The sequence below is a fragment of the Mus caroli genome, unplaced genomic scaffold (assembly GCF_978045245.1).
Source record: "Mus caroli unplaced genomic scaffold, Mus_caroli_1 scaffold_8, whole genome shotgun sequence".
NCBI lineage: Eukaryota > Metazoa > Chordata > Mammalia > Rodentia > Muridae > Mus > Mus caroli.
The window spans coordinates 128,528,013-128,539,046 of record NW_028227263.1 but is presented as its reverse complement, the minus strand read 5'-3'; positions in this window follow the sequence as shown (position 1 = coordinate 128,539,046).

Below are 11,034 nucleotides of genomic sequence, written 5' to 3'. Positions count from 1 at the left end.
AGAGTGGCCCAAACAGAACACGAAAATACAATAGACTTTCTATAAACAAATGGATTGAGGAAGAATTGGGAAAAATACCTTTCACAATTGCCTCAAAACATATCTTGGTGTAAACTTAATGAAGGAAATGAAAGACTTGTATACCAAACAAACAAACAAATTGTATCATTGGACTGAGGATTGGGACAACTATTGTAGAGGTCGGGGAAGGGTTGAAGGAACTGAAGGGGATTGTGACCCCATAGAAGACCAACAATGACCAATAACCTGAACATCTGGGAGCTACCAGAGACTAAGGTAAAAGCCAGAGCATACAGGGGATGGAATGGGGCACCTAGCACATATGTAGCAAAGGACTAACTTGCTTGGCCTCAGTAGGAGGGGATGTGCCTAATCCTGTAGATACTTGATGCCACAAAGAGGGGGTATTTCTAGAGAGCATCCTCTCAAAGGCAAGGGAGATAGGGAATGGAGAAGAACTCTGCAAACTGGGGATAAGGTGATAGATATGGATCCATTTTAAATTTTTAACATGATGAAATCCAGTTATATCAGTATCATTTGTTGAAGACGCTTTCTTATTTCCATTGTATATTGGTTTCTTTATTAAAATCATATGTTCATAGGATATGGATTTACATCTAGGTCTTCTATTGGATTCCATTCATCCACGTGTCTCATTTTATGCCAATATCATCGAGTTTTGTATCCTATAGCTCTTGAAATCAGGGATAGTGGAATCTCTGAACCCTTCACAAACTCAAAACCAAGTAGATCAAAGACTTCAACAGAAAACCAGACACACTAAGTCTGATAGAATAGAAAATAGAAAACAGCTTTGAATGTATTGTCACAGGAGACAGCATCATGGACAGAACACCAATAACTCAGGCACTTAGATCAAGAATTAATAAACAGTACCTCATGAAAATGAAATGCTCCTGTAAAGCAAAGGATACCATCGAAAGGTCAAAATGGCAGACCATATGTGACAGAGGGCTGACTTTCAAATTATATAAAGAACAAGTTACACAGACTGAAGCATAGACTTCAAAAGAAGGAGGTCTCCTGGAACCAGTTGTGGAGCTCTTGGCCAGAGCAATATATTGAGCCATAGTTCTCATGGCAATTTATCTGTTTCATTTTCTCTTATTCATTTTCTTAGTTACATATCCCTGGTAGCATAGGCCAAGATATTAAGTCAGAATAATGCTTAAGAATCCATCCCTTGAGAGGGGGTCACTAATATGACCTTTTCTCTGAGGAAACTAACGTTTTACTTTACAAATCATTCATAAAATTATATAATGGTATTATGACACATAAAACTTTCCCAACAATAAAATTTCATAAGGCTACACATGTGTTATCAGAGGTGGGATTTGGTATATGCTAAAGAAAGCCTTAAATAAAAAGAATTAAAGTGGTTTAAGTTTACACATTGAAGAGTTATAATCAGACATTAGGTTTTAAACAATATTTGACCAGAGAGATTAATTAACCTGCTCTTGGAAATATGCCTCTAGACTTAGATGACTGCCCCACTGAATATACCTTTTCCGAGTTGTTTTACTAGGATGCTTTCTATTAATTATGATGTTATCTATTCTGATAATGATTTACTGAGTACATATTTTGAGAGTTGTAATGTTTGCTTGATTTTTGTGCTTTACTGTGCCAAATAATAATGATGGTGTTTGTGATCGCTTCACTGAACACATCTTCTAAGAGATGTGATTTTTGGCCGGGCTGTGGTGGCTCCCACCATTAATCCCAGCACTTGGGAGGCAGAGGCAGGCAGATTTCTTAGATTGAGGCCAGCTTGGTCTACAAAGTGAGTTCCAGGACAGCCAGGGCTATACAGAGAAACCTTGTCTCAAAACAAAACAAAACAAAACAAAACAAAACAAAACAAAACAAAACAAAACAAAACAAAACAGAGTTGTAATATTTGTTCCTTTAGTGTATAAACTCCCCTGGTTGAGAGCTGCAAAATACACTCAGATTCAAACTGACTTTGTGTTTGTTTTGTTTCTGTTTGTGTTTGATGAAACCTTAACCACCTAGCTTTGAGGACCCTCAATCCAGGTACACCCACTCATGACTCAGGTGGTCTGTTGCAAATATGACTCTGAAATTTCATTTTATATCTGTTAATATGGATAAGATAAAAAACACCAATAACAGTTCATTCTGGCAGGGATGTAGAGCAAGGGGAAATCCTCAATTGCTGGTTTTTGGAAGCAAAAATCTTGTGTAGTGACCTTGGAAATCAACATGGCAGTTTCTGAGAAAATTGAGCATTGACCTATCTTTAGACCTAGCAATACAACTTTTGGGCCAATACTTAAAGGATGCTCCATCCTACTGCAAAGATTCTCTACCACAACACAAGGACACTGGTTCATCTATATTCATAGCATCTTTATTCACCATCATCAGAAACTGGAAACAACTTGGATGTCCTTCATCAGAAGAAAGGATAAAAGAATATGTGATATTTACATAATGGAATATTATTCAGCCATTAAAAAATTAAATTATTATTAAAATTTCAGGCAAATGGATAGAAGTAGGAAAGTCATCCTGAGTGAAGTAACAAAGCCCCAGAAAGACAAACATAATATGTGCTCAGTTATAAGTATGTTTTAGTCATAAAGTACAAGATATTAATAGGAAATTCACAGACTCATTGAGACTAAATAATGAGGAGTGCTCAAGGCAGGGACATGTATATCTTTTCAGAAGGGAAAATAGCTTTGGTGCACTGGGGCATGTATGGATCAGAGAGATTATGGGGCAGGGAAGATGGATGTAGGGAGAGAGTACTGGGGAGACATCAGAAATTTTAGGGCATTTTTTTGGTCAAGGCAGAAACCTAGGGCAATAAAAATTCTAAGGAATCTATTAGGGTGACCCTACCTAAGACTCCTTGTAATGTGATATTTGGAAACTAAACTAGCTATCTAACATAAGACTCCCATTGGAGGGATTGGGACACCAACCCAACCACAAAATTTTGGCTTAAAATTTGTCTGGCCTGCAAGATGTTCTGGGATAAAGGTAGCACAGAGTAAAAGTGGCCACATTAAGAGAAGACAATCAGTGATGATATCAGCTTGAGACCTATGCCATGAGAGGGAACCTATTCCTGACACTGCATGGAGTGTCAAAAACTAGATGCTGGATGGCCCAGACACCTATATTAGAACCAAACATGGCAGCCCTACCACCCCAGAATGATTCCTAGAGATAGTCTTCTATGCTTGTATACAGGAGCATGGTTACCATCAGAGAGTCTCCAACCAGCAAATGATGGGAAAATAGATACAGAAACACACAGGGAAGCATCAGGAAGAACTTGTTGAATCCCACATGGAAAAAGGAAAGGAAGGGTTGCAGGAGTGATAGGCATTAAGAACACCAAAAAAATAAAATAAAATAAAATAAAAATCAATGAATCTGGACTCATAGGGGTTATGGAGACTAAACCTACAATCATGGGTCTGCCCTAGGCTCTCGGCATATATGTTATGTTTGTGTATCTTGGTATTCTTATAGGACTCCTAACAGTGAGAGCGGGATCTGTCTCTGATATATTTGCATGCTTTTCGGAGATGTTTCCTCCTACTGAGTTGCCTCATCCAGAACTAATATAAGAACAAATGTCTGGTTTCATTGCAACTTGATATGCTGTCTTTGAATGATATCCCTAGAGGCCTGCCCTAGGAGGAGTAGATTGGGGTTTAGTGGGACTTTCAGTGGAAGAACGGAGGAAAAAAGGAGTTTGAGATGTACTATATAAGAGAATAAATAAAAAAAACTTTTAAAATGATATATCTCAAATGGATACTAACCACTCTAGAAGGAAATGTTATAACAATGGAAACTTCTTTAGAAAGCCCTTTAAACAACAGAATATATTAAAATTTAATCCAGTTCTAACTGAAGGTTAAGTCATTTTGTGAAAGGAGCTGGAGATATTGCCTGGTGTCAAAGCAGAGGTACTGCTCCTATAGAGTACCTAAGTTTGGGTTCTAGAGCCCACATTCTGTGTGTGTGTCTGTGTGTGTGTGTGCACGCGCGCACATGCACACACACATGCACAGAAGTATAAATGTTTTCTAAAATTACATTTTAAAAATTATCTCTGATGAAATGAAGAGAAATGGGTCCCTTAGATTTTTAAATTTTTAATAATTACATTTTTTATATATCTATGTGTAAATGGGTTGGTAAATTCCACCCTGCTTGAGTAGAATTCAGAAATCAACTTGCAGGATGAGTACTCTGCTTTCATGTAGTTCTAGTGGAATTAACTCAGATAATCATGGTTGGCCAAAAGAACCCTTACCAGTTTAGTGATGCTGCCTGTCCCAATAGTGACATGCAGCTTTCTATTCACCCTGTGAGACACACTGTAGCCAATATTGTAGAAAGGAATCTACATGAACATGCTCAGCACATAACCACTGAAAAGAGTTTGTTCTGAGTTTGTAGCTCCTACACACCTGACCCAGACAGCACTAGATGAGCTCAAAGTTCAAACTAACTTGATTCACTTTTACAAGAAGGGTTTCACTTGGAAATGGTCCAGATGCCTTTGATCCCAGCACACATATACACAATAAAGAGAACATTCTGCTTTTAATGTTCAGTTCTTCCAGATTAATTTAATCCAGATGTTTTTAATCCCAGCACTAAGTGGACAATGATTTCAAGGTCAGAATACTCTAAATTTTTAATTAAATTAAATATAAATATAAATATTTTGCGTGAATTTCCACTACCTTGTATTGTGCACTGTTGAAAAGTTTCAAACAATGCATGTGGATGTCAGAGCATAATTTTCAGAACTTGGATTCTCCTTCTATCACACTGTTTCTGGGAACTAAGCTCATATCATCAGGCTTGACATCAAGAAACCCCATCCACTAAGGAATCTGTTGGCCCTGTTTCTCAATTTTCCTCAAATAATTTCTTTCTCAGCATGTCAAATGAACTAGTTTCAAATAGGGTTAAAAAAAAATAGATGAATTTGCCTTCATGTAAGAAAGCATCTTGAAGAAAGTATTGTAAGTCACTGAGAAAATGAACATTAAAACTACACTGAGGAATTATTCAATAAAAAAAAAAAAAAAGAAAAACAGTATTTTAAGACCTGACACGCTGGGCATGGTGGCACACACCTTTAATCCCAGCACCCAGGAGGCAGAGGCAGGCAGATTTCTGAGTTCTAGGCCAGCCTGGTCTACAAAGTGTGTTCCAGGACAGCCAGGGCTATACAGAGAAACCCTGTCTCGAAAAACAAACAAATAAATAAATAAATAAATAAATAAATAAATAAATAAATAAATAAATAAATACCTGACACAGTGGGCTGGGGAGATGGTTCAGAGGTCAAGAGCACTGCCTGCTCTTATAAGGGCCTGAGTTAAAATCGCATTAACCACATGGTGGCTCACAAGCACCCATAATAAGATCTGATGCCATCTTCTGGTGTATCTGATATCAGCTACAGTGTACATATGTATAATAATAAATAAATCTTTGGGCTGAAGCAAGCAGGGTGTGAGGAAGTGGGGCCAACCTGGAGTTGTATTGGTTATGGTGTCTTTTCACAGAAATAAAACACTAACTACAACACTACCCCATTTTGCACTAATATTCACCAGGTGAGGGGACATAAACGACATCTAATTCTTCCAAGGTTGATGGAAAGAGTCTAGATTTTATTTTACTTTTATTTTATAAAAATGAGTGTTTGCCTAAATATATGTCTGCTTCACATAAATTTAGTGCCCAAAAAGACCAGAGGAGGGTATCAGATCCCCTGGGACTAGAGTCACAGATATTTTTGAGTTGCCATGTGGGTGCTAGGAATCAATCCTAGGTCCTCCAGAACAGCAGTTAGGATTATTAATTGCTGCACTATATCTCCAACAACAACAGACCAAGTTTGATTTCTTCAAATTTTCTTTTGCCATTATTAGGTGAACATACAGAGGTTGGGTGATGGGCCGCCAAGAGAACACTTGGGCAACCAAAATCATGCTCACAGGAAAGGCTTTATCCTGAGTGGATAATGGCCTCCCATGGCTGCTCAGATAGTGAGCCCTTTCCCTAGTCTTCCTCAACCTATTCTTTAGCCCCTCCTTGAGATCACATAGCCATATTCATATGGGGAAAAATGGCTAGGAAGAGTGACTTGATATCTAGGTGAAATCCTCTCCCTTTCCTTGAAGAAGGGATTCTCAACAGGCAACAAGCCCACCTGAGATGTGCCTTTTGAAAACAAGCCCAGTTGAACTGGTTCAGGTCGATGATGGTGACAGGGAGGGTAATGTCACATAACACCAGAACTCCTACTAACTTCTTACCTTTTTTTGTTAATGCAGTGAGTTCAGCTCATATATGCATGAGTATGGGTCCATTTACTGTGCCACAGAAGTCCTAAATGTGGTCACACCCTCCAAAAGAATATAAGTCTCACTCCTCTGGCAGTAATAACTCTTCAGTATGGGATGAAATTTAAAGATCATATGCCCTATCAGTGCCAGACAGTTTTGGACTTGACATTGTGGAGGTAAATATAGCTGCTATTAGTTCATGTTTGTCATATCATGGTGAACAATTTGAGATACACTATGAACACTTTTACAAATTAGTTGTTCAGCAAATGACTTTTCTTCACATTGCATACAACCTCTGATCCTTAAACTATTTCTTATTAAGCATTCATAACATATTCTCTTTAAGAACTCTAAGCCTAGGTCTGAGATTTATAACACCCTTACCCTATTCCTTCTTTTTAAATTATATAGATATATGTATATATAGATATATAGATATAAAATTATTTAAAATTATTAAATTATATATATATATGCATTAAATAATCTAAGGTTCTTTGTTTTGGTAAAACATTAGACACAGGGTCCTACTATGTAACCATGGATGGGCAAAATATACAAGAAATTCAGGTTGGCCTTGGACTCAGAAATTCTCCTGCTTTAGCCTTCTTAGTGCTGGGAAGAAAAGAAAGTGCCACCAGACCTGGCTGTTTCTGAAATTTCACTACATGATGAATGAAGCATGGGAAATAAGTATGTGCACATGAGTTAAAGAGCACATAGATGGAAGAAGCCCTCATATTCCCTGGAACAGGTGATACAGATGTTTATGAGCTGCTCAGTCTGTGTGCTATCCTCTGGAAGAACAATAAACACTACTAACCTCTAAGCCATCTGTTCCAACTTAGTATATTTTATTCCTTAAACAATATTATCTAGTGAAACAATAGAGCATGAGGACTGTTAGAAATATGGTTTTTTTATTAGATATTTTCTTCATTTACATTTCAAATGCTATCCCAAAAGTCCCCTATACCCTCCCCCCATCCCACTCCTCTACCCACTTACTCCCACTTCTTGGTCCTGGTGTTCCCCTGTACTGGGGCATATAGAGATTGCTAGACCAAGGGGCCTTTCTTCCCAATGATGGCCAACTAGGCCATCTTCTGCTACATATGCAGCTAGAGAAATGAGCTCTGGGGGTACTGATTAGTTTATATTGTTGTTCCACCTATAGGGCTGCAGACACCTTCAGCTATTGGGTACTTTCTTTAGCTCCTATATTGGGAGCCCTGTGTTCCATCCTATAGATGACTGTGAGCATCCACTTTTGTATTTGCCAGGCACTGGCAAAACCTCACAGAAGACAGCGATATCAGTGTCCCTTCAGCAAAATCTTGCTGGCATATGCAATAATCAGCCACCAAATGCAGACACTATTGGAAGTATGTTTAAGATACTCACATTTTTAAATTTTAGGAGAACCTCCAGAAATATTGATGTGTTGTCTCAGAAGAGGAATTTAAAAACCCAGAGAAACTTTTTCCTATATTGGAAATTGCTACATCTACTCCAGTAGTGACATGCATTACAGGCCTGAAAGCCTGGAAGCAGTTCTGAGGCAGGGAGTTTCAAGGGAACTTTGCCTCCTGGAACCTTGCCATTCCCATAGCCCGTATACTCAAAACCTGTTCCCATGTTAGTCTGGTTATTATAAGTGCCCTTAAGGATTGATTTTGACATATAGCTAAGCCTCCACCAGTGTTCCAATGGTTCCTAGAAAATTCTTGAAGCCTACGGGACCCTGAGCTTGGAATTTAGTAACAATGTTACCTATTCAGTAAAATTCAAATTTACCTCTAGTAGAGACAGTGAAACTAATTAGGCATTACAATTTATTGAAACAGAGCTAAAAAAGCTCAGGGCTAGTCTGCATATTAATTACTTAGAACAACAGCCTAGTCACACCCAAACACAGGAATACACAATGGCCTAGGAAATAGGTGGGTTGTCGCATTAAAGAGTTAGTAGAAGGGAATTCCCCTTGTGCATGTTTTTCCACTAGGCCCAGAGGAATAGCATAATCAGGTATTTACTAAAGAACCCCTGGTGGTGGGTTTAATGATAGACTAGCATTGCATCAGAGCATTCACCTGGCTCCTGTGTTTAGCTGATCTTTTAAATTAAGGGTTGTTCCTATTCTCAGTGGTAAAAGTGGCCTGGCTCCCGCCATCTTTTTATGTATGCATTTTTTGTTTGTTTGTTTGTATTGTGTTAATGTAACTTGACGGATGTGTTCACCTAGATTTCTTGTTTTTCTGTATTAAATGTCTGGTGTTCGTTTGGACAAAATACATTCAGATTCAGCTCTCCCTTGAGTCTGCATCTGTCAATTCTCGCTGACCCTTGTTCACCTGCAACCAAAAACCTGTTCCCTACAGATCAGAGACCCAATAGAGGTTAGTTTGTAGCAAGAAATGGTCTAAAATGTGTCATTATTTGGTTAGTAAATATATTTATTTTAAATTAAAGTTAATAAATTTGATAGAGTATTCATAATCTGAAGGGAAAGTTGTGAAAACAAGGGTGGTTCTAATTAAGGGGATTTGAAGTGGATAGATAGATAGATAGGTAATAGGTGTACATATAGATATAGATATAGGAAGAGAAATTAATAGTATATCTAAATATCTTATGTGACCACCATGCAAACTTTAAACCTATAACACACATATGTATGTCGTTTAAATGAAATTGTCCTATCTTAGTCAACAATGCTCCCCCAAAGTGTCATGGAGTGCTGCATGAAAATCCTAACACCAGGCATGAGAAGCCCTCTTTTAATTTTTGGTCATGGTTTTTCAAGAGATTTCTAAAACTGCTATAGCTCTTTGCCTGTAGTTGCACCACTCTGCACAGGTTGGAAGGTAAAGCCTCATTTCTGAAGACATCATGCAGTGTCGACATAGGCTAAGTGGAACCAAGCTGATTGAAAAGCCTCTTTCCTAAGGAGTAGCTTCCATTATATCAGAAAGAGTCATAAGCTTCAAATGGAAAGAAGCAACCAACACTCCTACACAGTTTTGACACTTATAAACTACAACAGTGATCAGCCTGGCATGGTAATATTATGGGTGCAGTGGCATGTGTAACTTGGTGTTAAATCAGTAACCCTCTAACTGGTTCAAACTGTTCAAGGGAGAAAAATCATGTGCAATACTGGAAACCTTGCCAATTACGCAGGGGTTATGAAGTCATAGATCTTGTAGGAGAACCTACACCTTTGTGTTTTCTAAATGAACATATTCTTCAGCTCCACTATAAATATGTTTGTATACATTCCAGTAAGTGCAGACCTCACTCCCCATCAAGAAACTTCTTCTTGCCACGACTGATACAATTAGAAAAGTCTAACAAATCAAAATGCAGAGTTGCTGGCTCCAGTTGCAACACATATCTACAAAGCAACTCCTGCAGCTCTGGCTCAGGCATCATTGTGGGAAAGGGGGAGGAAAGCCTGCAAAGTCCAGAGGGCCAAAAATTTGCTGTGAGATTGTGTCTCCTAGAAATGTCAGAGATGCTATATCATGAAGAAGTCTCACTAACATAACTAAACAAAAGCAATACCAATAGGCAGGATAACATGTAAAGAAAAAACTTATGAGATCTCAACCACAGAACTACAGACACAAAAGGAACTGTGAGATTGGGAGAAATAGTTTTCCCCAGGAGATGAGCACAACTGTTGGCTATCTAATTCCAAATTGTCAGTCTTGAAAAAACATAAATACATGTAATACCATACAGACTGAGCAAGTTATGTTCTTAGGAATAATATTTATGTATCAACAATTGATGAAAAAGAAGTCATGAATTTGAAAGAGATTGAGAAAAGATACATGAGATAGTTCTGAGGGAGGAAAGAGGAGAGGAAAGTAATATAGTTGTGTTCTCAAAAGTTAAAAATAAAAAACAAATATAAAATTAAAAAAATAAAATCATGACTATAAAAAAAGCAAAAAACAAATATGTGCATGTTAAAATATATTAAATGCAAAGACATAGAGATTAAAAACACTTCCCAACAATATGCTAATGAGGTCCTGAGGAGTGTGTTTAAGCAGTAGAGCTCCTGCCAGATTTCCCCCAATGAAGAACTCAGTGAGGTAACTCAGAGGTAGATAGAATACTCATCTGAAATTCTCTGGTGAGACTGGTGACATGTCTCATCCATAGTCAACTAGCATAGCATTTATGTACTCTGGGTCTAATCTCTAGGATTAGAAAGGAAAAAAACAAAAAAAACCAAAGACAACATCTCGTATAAGCTTTAGTCACACTGCTAAACTTCATGTCAAAGTATTTGTTATTTAAATGCATACAAACCCTCATCACATCAAGTTCATGTTCTCTATTTTAGCTCAAATTACAAAACTTCTGCTGCTTCCCCATATTTTCCACCCACATAAAATTGTGATATCCCTTCTTTTCCCACATATGATGTCTCCTAGCAAACATAGATGGCAACTCGGAACCACAGGACCAAGCACCCATGATGGGTCTGGCCCCTGGTTCTGGGAGGCTGGTGTGTTGCTCCCCTCCACTGGCCATTTAGCATCACAAGAGCCTCTGTTTTGCATTGGCAGATGAAGTGGTTTGCTCCTTCTTGTGACCGACTGGA